The sequence below is a fragment of the Synchiropus splendidus genome, chromosome 3, assembly GCF_027744825.2.
Source record: "Synchiropus splendidus isolate RoL2022-P1 chromosome 3, RoL_Sspl_1.0, whole genome shotgun sequence".
NCBI lineage: Eukaryota > Metazoa > Chordata > Actinopteri > Syngnathiformes > Callionymidae > Synchiropus > Synchiropus splendidus.
In genome coordinates this window covers 6608327-6620937 of record NC_071336.1, presented here as the reverse complement: position 1 = coordinate 6620937, position 12611 = coordinate 6608327, and the positions used below count along the sequence as shown (strand labels likewise).

Here is a 12611-nt window from a genome sequence, read left to right as displayed (position 1 = left end):
ATTCCTCTAAAATAAGTCTGAGTCAGATTCTCATGGACTCATCAGGAGATTTCTGATACCACCACGATGCGCTAGCGTAGCAATATAATGTGGAAAGCCGCACCGCTGACTTTCAAAAGGTTATGGCCAGAAGTCAAATTCTGGTGGTCAAGTGGCTATTTCTGTTTATGAAATTTCAAGGTCAAACTAAGTAACCTTACCCAATATCACAGCGTGTGTCGGATTCAGTCTTTTACAGCAAGGCCACATAGAGCAGTTTATTCAGATAAAGATAACTTGATGAATGTAATGACAAAATATCATTATTCCCATAAAGTCCAGGCTTGGCTAATGTGACTGCTTGCCCATCTGTGCGGGCCTATCTGACATGTGTGCTGGTGGAGCACAACTCAAATCATTGTAAGTCCATCACCTGTAGTGGCTGTAAAGTGCTATTTTGTTTCATCTGCCTGAAAATCCCGGAAAATTAAAGTGTTAGGCAACTCTGTGATGCAATTCTTGCATGGCAGACGACATAAAATGAGGCCAAAGACATTGTTGTTAAATTGTTTTTGTTAATGTTCCATATTTTCTCCCCAAGTTTTCCGATTTAAAATTAATTTTGCCATTACTTTCTCCTCCATACAATGTAGCGTCACTCCTCTAACCTTGGCCCTTATCACCTGGTCAGGAAATGTTGGACACAGTCAATAAGTGAGGGAATGGCACTGGTCACTCTATTATTGTGCAACAGACCAATGATTAAAAGGACAACAATTTCAAACCCACACGCAACATGGACAGTTTTGCTTTCATTTACAGGAATGACCGAGACACTGAATGCCAGACATGCACTTCAGTTGACAGGTGTGTCCCACAAAAGAATGTTTTGCAGTGCATCAATTCTGCATGTCTGACAGCATGTTGTTATATGACACGAACTTGACATCAACGAGTGTATGTGCTGGGGAGGAACCAGATCCAGAGTTACTGCTGTGTAATACCAGACCTACGAAGTCATGCGACGCCCTTCGTTTCATAGTTTACCACTGCGAAAGATCATTCTCTCGCTCTCGGGAGTTAACACTGATCACGTAGAAAAAAGCATTTAGGGCCACCGTAACTTCAAGATCTTACACGGTAAATACACACGTACTCATATATATTGACTATATAAGAGCGAAACACAGGAGCAGGAAGTTGCAAAACTAAATCAGTAAAAAGGATATGGAATGCTGTCAGATTAAAATAACCAGGAACAGCAGCTGCACTTTCGTTTTCAGTGTCTCTCCTCTGGGTTCACTGGTGTAAAGCTGGATCAGCATTCTGCTGGCTCCACAGGTGAGGTGAGAGACTTAACTGAAATTGTCTTCAGTCCTCTTCCTCCGATGTCATCTGTATGACGTGGTGAAAAACATCAGGTGATTCTCTGAAACATCTGCTAGATTTTTTAAAGACGTCAATCTCCTGGTTGATCGATTGTCGAACTGAGGTCGAACAAAATGGGCTCCTGGAATTCTACACCAGCTACCGCTGCCCAGCACAAGACCGCTGCTGAGGAGAAATGCTACGACCCGAAAGACCCCAACCTTGTGTGTATGGTTGTTGGGAAATTAAACAGGTTCAGTCGGAGTCATGCATGTGTAGAGGAGCCCCACATTTCCTCTTGTTGCAGCCAATGTTTCGGTGTTCAAAATTAAATGGAGAGTCTTTTGAGAGGTTTATTAAAAATGTTAATTAAAAAACACTTTTTGAGGTCTGGTTTGAGAGAGACGAAGAGTTGGGGGGCGAGAGGGGTAGGCTCCAATACTCTGCTCTTTTGGAAATGCCAAAAGAAGAAGACTAGACATGATGTGCAAGTCTTCTTGTGGAGATGTTGGAATCATAATGAAAGTAAAGTAAAAAAAAAAAAAAAATGCTGTGAGTCACTTGAATCTGGCTGGTGCAACAGGTCAGTCTGCAATGCTGACATCAATATGACATCCCTGCTCTATTCTTATCCTATGATTTATGATGATCTATTTCTGAATATAAAAAAAAACATATTCACATGTGTTTCAGGCTTTATTGTTTTTCATTGATGGTGCACTCATGGTCACTCATCGTACAGAAATATGTCCGAAACCTGTTCGCTCATGCTTTGTGAAAGCACACCAAGCTATTTCCCAGACAGCGGGCAATGATTCGATTGTCTGTAAGGGACAAAGTACCAAGCTGCCCAAGTTAGTGCTGTCATTCAGTGTAGTTTGGCACATTTACATCAAATTCATGGAGGAGGAGAAAAGTCTGATTGCTATATTTATCACAAGCGATCAGCTCAAGCATTGAATGAGCCCAGATGAAGCTTTTGCTGCAGCGTTGACAGCAGATGCATCACAGGTGTCCACCAGGCAGCAGCAGCAGGACTTGGATGGTGGACATGTGTCGGAGCCCATGTTCAGACAGCATTGCAGTCTCTGTCAATTTCTTGTTCTGATGGCAAACACGGAACTCACTGGCTAAAAAGAGACAGAACATCATTGAAATTAGGCCATTGTTTATTGTTATTATTATTATTATGATTATTATCATTAATAATAATAGTAATAAGATGAATGTTGATGATGGCTGACGCCAAGAACAATAATGTGAATGCTATGATAAATCTTTATATCAGAGCAGAACTGAAATCAACAATCAGGCATGGCATACATAATAATAACAATAATAATAATAATTGTTTCATCAGACGTCTAAAACAGGAAATAATGACAGCTTTAAATACATGTCTACATCAAAATGCAAATGGGCTTTGGTCACATTGCTGAGAGACGCATATGAGCGCATAAGGGTACAAAAAGCAGTTAGGTGAAACAATCTGGCTAGAAAGGGAAGAAAAGAAGTCGAACTTACTCAATTTCAGTTCCTTTTTAAGTGTCTTTTTCAGATCCTCAACGGACATTTTCCTGAACTGCTCGTCATTGTGACACACGTCGAGGACCAAACTCTCCCCTCGGGGTCCGCTGACAAACAACTGAGGCGCCATGCTGCTCGCTCTTCAGGTGAGATGACACACTTCGCTTTGCTTCTTATTTATTATCTGGCTTTTTATTGACAGACCGCCTCCTCTGTAAGGCATCTGAAGTCACGTGGTTTATCTGAAACCGTCGGTGAAATGATTTTAAATTCTCTTCAGGTGAAGGTGGAACGAACATGGTTTCCTGGAATTATAAACCCGCTGCAACAAATTAGACTACCATCCAGAACACATCAACTTGGACTATACAATACTGCAAAATAAAATAAAATCTACTTTATCAATCAACTTTTTGCTTTAACGGGTCAAGTCAAGTCGGTCAATAAATAAATAACATTTATGACAGCAGTCGACCGTAATTTTTTACCTGAAAACTTATCTCGATAGCATTTGAAACCTTGGTAACTGATTGAAAAGGGAGTTTCCACTCTGAAAGTTTTTCCATTGTTCCTTCTGTGTGTTTGTTTTGTTGCAGGTTGCTCGGGGAAAACCACTGACATTGCCAGATGATTCATCTGCAAAGCAAAGCAAAGTCCAGGAATTCCCTCACCTAAAATCCCCAGCTCACCTGAGCAAAACAGGGCAGCAAGAGAATGAAAGTAGAGTTATTATTGAGTGAAGTGAAAACGCACCAGGTTCATTGTTGATAAACATTTGTGCTGATGACACACATTCATTGGGAACACGGTACAGTCAATGAAGAAAATTATGATATGACGTGACACAAACAGACTCTCCCTAACCGTGGACAAAGTTCATGTTCTTTTCTAATCGAAACTGTATTAGCTTAGCTTATCTTTGATTATCTTTGTTAAGATAAGCTTAACTTATCTTTGACAATTAACGGAAAGAGATTAGGTGAGCAGAGGTGACATTTCTGGGTTTCATTATAGAAGAGCAGCTCACATGGAAACAGCGCATAATAAACAGCAGAATGAAACTATCCAGACAACTACATATACTAATGCAAATACTACTTGAATGAAAGAGTCCTGAGGACCCCGAACTGTACTCTGATACTCACACACCTACTCTACGGAATCGAGGTGTGGGGGAACACCCACCCAGCAATCCAGATCATCTCCAAAGACTGTTTAAACTAACTCCTGAAGAGGAGGAGCAGAGAAGAAGAGAGAACTTCTCCCAACCATATGCTAGAACCACACTGAGACAAATGTACGCTGCAAAAATGTAGGCAGCCGTTCTCAGCCAATGACTCGGCCGCAGGATACTGTTTGTGGACTTCATTGGATTACAGACCTCCTGACCAGCCATACTGTTTCCGACACTTGGACCCTCAACATCGGGTCTCCTCAGGACTGTGTTCTGTCTCCGTGGCTCTTCTCTCTGTACACTAATTGCTGCACCTCCAGCCACCAGTCCATGAAGCTGATCAAGTTTGCGGATGACACCACCATCATCGGGCTCATCTCAGATGGAGATGAGCCGCTCCACCTCCCTCCTGGAGCTCAACGCCCAGAAGACAGTGGAGATGGTCATAGACTCCAGGAGAGTAACAGTTTCTCTGTCTCCTCTCATGTTGGCTGGTTTAGCCATTCCTATTGTGGACTCCTTCTGCTTCCTAGGAACCACCATCACTGAGGACCTCAAATGGGAGCCAACCCTCAGGTCCCTCTTCAGGAAGGCCCAGCAGAGAATGTTCTTCTTGAGGCAGCTACAAAAACTACGACTGCCGACGAAGTTGCTGGTGGAGTTCTACGCAGCCATCATCCAGTCCATCCTCACCTCCTCTATCACCGTCTGGTACAACAGCGCCACCTCCAGGATCTTCATGACCTGTATGTCTCCAGGACCCAGAGACGTGCAGGTCGGATCAGAGCCGACCCTTCTCACCCTGGTCATGGACTGTTTGTTCCTCTTCCCTCTGGCAGGAAGTTACGGTCGATCGAGACCAGAACCTCCCGTCACAGGAAGAGCTACTTCCAAGTAAATGTAAGTAATCTCCGATTACACTGGAGAACGGACGATAAAGATTCAAAGCAACACAAAAAGGACGAGAACAAACCACACATCCACACAGTAAATAAATAATTCTCACGCACCCTCAAACACGAAAGTAAAAGTAATCCACAAATGATCAGAGAAATAAACAAATAACATTGACAATAAAGCGCAACTCGCTCACATACTCACAGACACACACACGCACACAGGCACACAAACCTGACACAGACACAAGTTCAAACATGTACAAGCAGCCACTGATCCAAAAATAGGGAAAGAGACACAAAGTGGCAGATATCACAAGAACTGTTTTTCACTCTGCTCCTTTTCAACCTCTGTGTCACGGAAGGAGAAATGCTGACAGAGTTATATGCAGTGCATCAATTAGTTAACCAAATGACATAATAATTACAAAATCTAAAAATGAAGTCTAACTTCATGGCTTCTCAAGGTCCGTTTCATTGCAGAAGCAGGGGCAGATCCTGATCTTGTTCAACTGCCAACAGGTGTGGCACAAGAACTACTGGATGTTAGGATCAGGACATCCATACTGTTGCTCTTCAACATTATCATCATAAATGTCAGGAATAGAGAATCTCTCATCACCACTTGCTCATGCTCCACAGGGTCAGATAGCAGCTTCTTCTCTAACATGGGGACAGTGGTGCCAACTTAACATCAGCCGTGCTGGACTGGCACCTGTGGCTATTGTTGGAGTCGCTCTACAACACATTAGAGCCATCAAACCCATAGTGTCTGCTGATACATGTACCATGATGTACCATTGTCACTCACAAATACCTGTGGTATTACCACCTGGCAAAATTCTATTCACCCGAAGGCCTGACGTGGAAGGCAGGTGTGTTATCTCAATGTATCTTGTGTAGTAGTCAAGCACTATCAGATAACTCTTTGATCCTAGCTCACAGGTGGTCAGGGAGTGGAGTAGTGACGAGTGGTTCACTCTTCTGCTTGGGTTTGTGTTCAATACCGAATGTACAATTCTTCATTATCTCTTTTATGTCTTTGCTAATTCCACCACGAAACCCTCATTTACCCTCTTTCACGACACTTGGTCAACCCCTGGTGTCCCGTGTGGATCATTGCCAACACCTCTGCTCGCATCTGCATCGGGTCTACTATGCGATTTTGGTACAGCACAAGCCCCTCTGCCTCAGTCAGATGTTGTCAGCACTTAGCCGCCGAAGACAGGCCTGCTGGGCAGCCAGTTAGAGGGCTCCGAACATATTCATAGAACTGCGGTTACATTAGGTAAACAGGATTTCTATGTCATATGTGCTTCGCCCTCTAACGGCCTTCGCTATTGGTTAAAAACCACAGTGAAGGCAGTTGGGATTTGTTTCCTCCCAGCATGGCCGAAGAAAGAAACAAGACCATACCATATGAACCAGGTAGTTGACGTCCTACCGGCTCGGCTGAGGACGAAGATGCACCTCTCGAAAGGACAGTATGGGCAACTGAAGTGTCCACCATGTCCTTCAAGTAGGTTCCAGCGAAGGTCGATGCAAATGACCAGGATGCCGCATGGCAGATGTCCTCCATGGAAGCTCCGCCATACAGCGCTGCTGAAGTGGAGATGGACCCTGTGGAGTGTGCTCTGAGGCCCTCTGGGACTTCAGCTCCTGTGGCCTCATACGCCTTCTTGATGGCTGAGCACACCCAGTGTTCCAGCCACTGGGAAGAAACCAATCTCCCTTTCAGACTCCCGCCATCACCGACGAACAGTTTGTCCGACAGTCTGAAGTCCCCAGTTCTGTCAATGTAATCTGCAAGGGCTCGAACTGTGCACAAATGATGCAGTTTCGCCTCCTGCTCACTTTGATGAGATGATCACCTGTGATCGGTATGCCTCGGTGATCACCGTCGGTCTGAAAGCAGGGTTAGGGTGTGCCACGTAATGACATATGTGTATATGCGAATACATGTTGACGTTCGACTATGAGAGAACCCGGTTGTTTGAAGGTCAGTCTGTGTGTTAACTTCGATTAAAGAACTGATTCAACGAAGACCGTGGTCGTCCTGCCTCCTTGGAAGCCTGATATTACATGGTGTCAGAAGACAAAGTAAATAAGGATGGCGCAGTTTCAACCACCTGAGTCTGCAGGGCAATCTCGCTGAAAACTGGAGAAGCTGGATTCAACGCTTCGATCTGTTCTGCACAGCCAGTGGAGGTGCAGTCTGCCACTTTTTTACATGTTGCGGGGGACGAAGCGATAAAAGTATGGAATACTTTTGAATTCGAGGATGACGAGGCTGATAAAATCGACGTATTGAAAAGAAAGTTTCAAGAATACTGTGAGCCACGAAAAAACTTGCCGTACATCAGACATATGTTTAAGGTATATAAGGCATAAGGTCACAGAAACCGTCCGAGACAATAGATGCATATGTCACGGATTTGAAAAACAAAGCTAAAGACTGCAAGTTTGGTCACCTTCACGATTCCCTCGTCAGGCACAGAGTTGTGTGTGGAATAACCAATGATCAAGTCAGAGGCAGACTGTTGAGAGAGGCAGATTTGACTCTGGAGAAAGCAGTGAGCATTTGTCGAGCCAGTGAAATAACGTCGAGCCAAGTCAAAGCACTCACAGAAGAATCAGAGGTTAACAAAGTTAAAAAAATCTGAATAAAAACAAACGTCCATGGAAAAGCTGCCAGCCAAAAGAATGCAGAATGCAACCGATGTGGATATGTGCATGAAAGTGTCCGGCAATGGGTCAAGTTTGCAAATTATGTAAAAGAAAAAATCATTTTGCAAAAATGTGCAGAACCCCAAATCGACAGAGTGGGAGGAAAGTCCACATTGTTGAAAACAATCAACCAGAAGACATGTTCATGGGTACCGTTCAAGTGTATCAAGAAAAGCACATCAAAGTCATGGACAACGAAGAGGCAAATAAAGAAAGATGGACAGAAAACTTGAGAATAAATAATATGTGTGTGAAATTCAAACTCGATCCAGGAGCCGACTGCAACACTATGTCGATGAAAACATATGAATCTTTGAATCTAAAAGGACACCTCAAGACAACCAACAGCAAACTGGTGAGTTTCTCTGGACAAAGAATAACACCGCTGGGCAGGAAATCTCTGTCACGTGAATACAAAGGAAAGAAGCACAGTATTGAGTTTGAGATAACTAAAGAGAGTGTACCAGCCATACTGGGTGTTTCTACCTGCCAGAAGCTTGGCATGATTCATGAACTTGGAAGAGAGAGTGTTTGTCTCAAGGATTACGAAGGATTAAGAAGGTTTGGGCTGCTTACCTGGCAAGTACCATATTGAAATCGACTCAACAGTAAAACCAGTGGTTCATGCTCCCAGAAAGATTCCAGTTGCTATTATTGAGAGAGTCATTGAGGAGCTTCACCGCATGGAAAAGACGGGAGTCATCGAGAGACAGACAGAACCAACAGAGTGGGTCAACAGCATGGTGACTGTTGTAACACCAAATAAAACTCGAATCTGCATGGACCCAAAGGATTTGAATGTAGCCCTAAAAAGGGAACATTATCCATTACTGACAGTGGAAGAAGTTGTGTCTAGAATGCCAAATACTAAATACTTTTCAGTTCTGGATGCAAATCGAGGATTTTGGCAAATAAAACTGGATGACCAAAGTTCCACACTATGCACGTTCAACACTCCTATTGGCCGATTCAGATTCAAGAGAATGCCATTTGGAATTTCCTCTGCACCAGAAGTGTTCCAAAGAGCAGTGGCCCAGATGATTGAAGATCTGGATGGTGTGGTGAACATCATAGATGATTTGTTGGTCTGGGGAGAAACCAAAGATGAGCATGACAGCACACTTAAAAAGTTGTTAAACAGAGCAAGAGATTACAACTTAAAGCTGAACAGAGACAAATGCATCATCAGAACCACAGAAATCAAATACATTGGACATGTCCTCCTCAGCGCTGATGGTCTGAAACCGGATGAAGAGAAAGTGAGCGCCGTTACAGAGCTTCCGCCACCAGAGTGCAAGACAGAACTGCAAAGGTTCATGGGAATGGTTCAGTATCTGGCAAAGTTTATTCCAAATTTGTCAGATGTCAGTCCTCCTTTATGACTGTTGCTCGAGGGAGATATCGAGTGGCACTGGGAAGATGCTCAGCAGACAAGTTTTGAGAAACTCAAGCTGCTTGTCACCAATGCACCGACACTGAAGTTTTTTTGATGTGAGCCAACAGGTGACGTTGTCTGTGGATGCCAGCGCAGAAGGAATTGGGGCCGTATTGATGCAGCAAGGACAACCTGTGGCATATGGTTCTAGAGCCCTCACTGACTGTCAGCGAAGGAACGCTCAAATAGAAAAAGAACTACTTGCAATTGTGTACGGGTGTGAAAAGTTCCATCAATATATTTATGTTTAAGTCGTGGTGGAGAGTGATCACAAGCCCTTTTTTTGCATTTTTAAAAAAACACTATATCAGGCACCAATGAGACTGCAGAGAATGTTGCTGAGACTCCAGACATACAGTCTGAAGGTCACCTACAGGCCAGGAAAGGAGCTGCACATTGCTGACACCCTGGGCAGAGCATTTCTCAACGAGCAAAAGGAGGATTTGCTAGAGAAGGAGCTAGAGGTGAGCACCATCACAGGTCAGCTTCCAGTCTCAAATGAAAAATTAGAAACATTCAGAAAAATGACTGCTGAGGACCCTGAACTCAGAACTCTGAAGGAAGTCACTCAAAGAGGGTGGCCAGGAAAGAAAAGTTCAACACCATCAGACGTTCTCCGAATATGGGCCAAGCATGGGAAGTCAAATAGAGGAGTTGGTCTCTAAGTGTGCTACCTGTAATGAAAACAGAAACAGGAACTCAAGAGAACCACTGATTTCACACCCTATACCACACAGACCCTGGGAAAAAAGTAGGAACAGACCTTTTCCATCAAAGAGGATCTGACTTTCTACTATGTGTTGACTATTTCTCGAAATTCCCTGAATTCATGAAGTTAACTAACACAACGACTCAAAGTGTTGTTGTAGCCTTGAAGTCATTATTTGCAAGACATGGTATTCCAGATTGTGTTGTTTCAGATAATGGACCCCAATATTTAAGTGCAAGGTTCAAGTGTGTTGCAGAAAAATGGGAATTTAGACATGTTACTTCCAGCCCTGGACATCCTCAGTCAAATGTTCAAGCAGAAAGAATGGTGCAGACCATCAAGAACTTATTGAAAAAATCTGAGTTTGAAGAGGGAGACCCATACATTGCTTTGCTGGAGTTTCGAAACACACCTTTGGAAGGAATAGGACTGTCTCCTGCTCAACTCTTGATGGGAAGAAGGCTGAAAGGAAAGATTCCTGTGTCAACGCAGCTTCTCACACCAGAAGGAACTGAGGAGGTTAGGAAGAAGTTGGAGGAAAGACAACAAAAGCAGAAAATGTACTTCGACAGACGAACAAAGATCCTTCCAGGACTACAAGCTGGTGAGAAGGTCCGACTACTCAAGGGTGACACCTGGCAGCCAGCTGTAGTATTGAGTCAACATGAACAGCCAAGATCTTTTCTTGTTCAACACCTGATGGCAGTACCTACAGGAGAAACAGGAAGTTCCTGAGAAGAACGTCAGAGAAAGTTTTTTGAAGGGAGGTCGACCAAGATGTTGGTGGAAGTTTGGAGTCAGAGTTTCAGAAAAGTGATCAGTCACAAAGTAGCAAGCTCACTGAGGTCTCCGCAGAAAACTGTCCAGTTCCTGAATCATACAGATGTACGAGATCTGGAAGACAAATTAGACTACCAGTTAGATATAGAGAATGAATATTATTGTGATAGTTCTCTGGGAGAGTTCATTGAAAAAATAGTGTTATCACTGAGAATGTGTTTTATGTGTTGTGTTGGAAAATAATATTTTCATGAAACTGGTCATTCAAGAAAGAAATAATGTTGAGACTCAAAAAGAGGGGGATGTCACGTAATGACGTATGTGTATATGCAAATACATGTTGACGTTCGAGTATGAGAGAACCCGGTTGTTTGAAGGTCAGTCTGTGTGTTAACTTTGATTAAAGAACTGATTCAACGAAGACCGTGGTCGTCCTGCCTCCATGGAAGCCTGATATTACAGGGTGAAGGGATACCGAGTCCCTTCCACCGCCAAATGACATGCAGTTAGGGTTGACTGATAATGCTGTCAGATCAGATTAAGGGTCCGCTCCTCCAGAGAAGACGTTCGAACGTTCACACAGGCCTTCCAGGAGTTAGGCTCCTTACAGGAGGCCTGGTCTGTCTGGCGCCAAGCAGAAACCTCTTGATGATCGGGTGACTTCTCACAGAGAAACAACCCAGGCCCTGGTGTCCCACAGAGTAGGCCCTATTGGTGGCCGGTGCTCGGGCGCTCTGGACTGTTGAAATAACTGCTTCTGACAAACCCATGTTAAGAAATTTCAACTTTTCATCGTCCAAACCTTGAGACGTCCTATCACGGAGCAGGCTCGACACACTCCTCCGGCTTGGGTCATCACCCGGGAACATCCGGGATTGGCCATGGAGGGCCTACCGTCAGGCTGACCAGGTCCGGACACCATCTCGTGTTGGGGCTGTGCAGAGCCACCGTCACGACAGAGAGTCTCTGTTCTCTGATGCGCTGCAAAAAAAGGCATCATTAACCTGAGCAGGGGAAACGCGTAAAAAAGCCCCCGTGGCCACACTGAGCCAATGCATCTACTCCGAGCGTCGGTCTGTCCGATGTTCTCAGTGAGAACCACAGCAATGCTTTGGTGTTCTCCTTGGATGCAAACAGGTCCGCCACAGGAGTCCTGAATCGCTGCCTCTGGTCCGAGGGCCCATTCGTCCACAAAAGCGCCCCCTCTTCTGTCCGCACCCAGATTTAGGGCACCTGGGACGTGGCGCACTCTCATGGACCGGAGATGGCTCGCTTCCCACGTCAGGATATGGGCCGCCACCCTGTTCAGGGATACATCTCGTACACATCACCAGATGGTTGACAAGTCACAGGCTGAGTGGAAAAAGAGGCCGCGCAGCGGAAGATGAGGGGTGTTATACACAGTGAGGAGTTCCTTCCTAGGCGGAGAGCCAACCGATTGAAGTCTCAGACAGAGGCCAGAGCCTCGATGAGGATTAACCAATGGCGAAGGCTGTGGGAGGGCAAAGTTTAGAACTTGAGGGCATAGAATGTATTATGGTTGCACTAAAAGTGTTAGCAAACAATGGCATTCCTGATGTTACCATCTCACAAAGTGGTCCTCAGTATGTCAATGCCGACTTCGAAGAGGTTGCAGAAAGGTGGGACTTCAGAAACAGCACATCCAGGCCCGGTCACGCCCGGTCAAATGGTCAAGTAGGAAAGAACAGTCGGACGATAAAAAATCTGCTGAAGTAATGTGTGCTGTGGAGCAGGAAGGAGCAAAAGTCACATTCCGCAGAGATTGAGATTTGTGCGCTGGCAGCGGTGGATTTGTACACTTAGAAAAAAGGTCATTTATAATTTACAATTTGCACAAGTGTATCTCTGAAACGGTTTTCTTCGTCACTTCAGGTTCATAGTTACACATACTTCCGTTTTGCACCCCAGGTACCGTCATATATTTATTGGAACATGAAACCATCAAAACGTGACAACTTCTCTTTCTGCTGTTTTTGGTGGTGGGCACCAGTGGGC

At 44.5% G+C, this 12611-nt stretch overlaps 1 long non-coding RNA gene across 1 annotated transcript; it reads right to left on the bottom strand.

Annotated features, from left to right (window-relative positions):
* Window positions 1-2030: 2030 nt before the first annotated feature.
* Window positions 2031-3026, bottom strand: LOC128755234 (uncharacterized). The gene is made up of 2 exons (XR_008414090.1): window positions 2872-3026; window positions 2031-2477 (listed from the first exon to the last, which is right to left on the bottom strand). It is a non-coding gene; the product is annotated as an uncharacterized LOC128755234 (long non-coding RNA).
* Between the last annotated feature and the right edge of the window lie 9585 nt (window positions 3027-12611).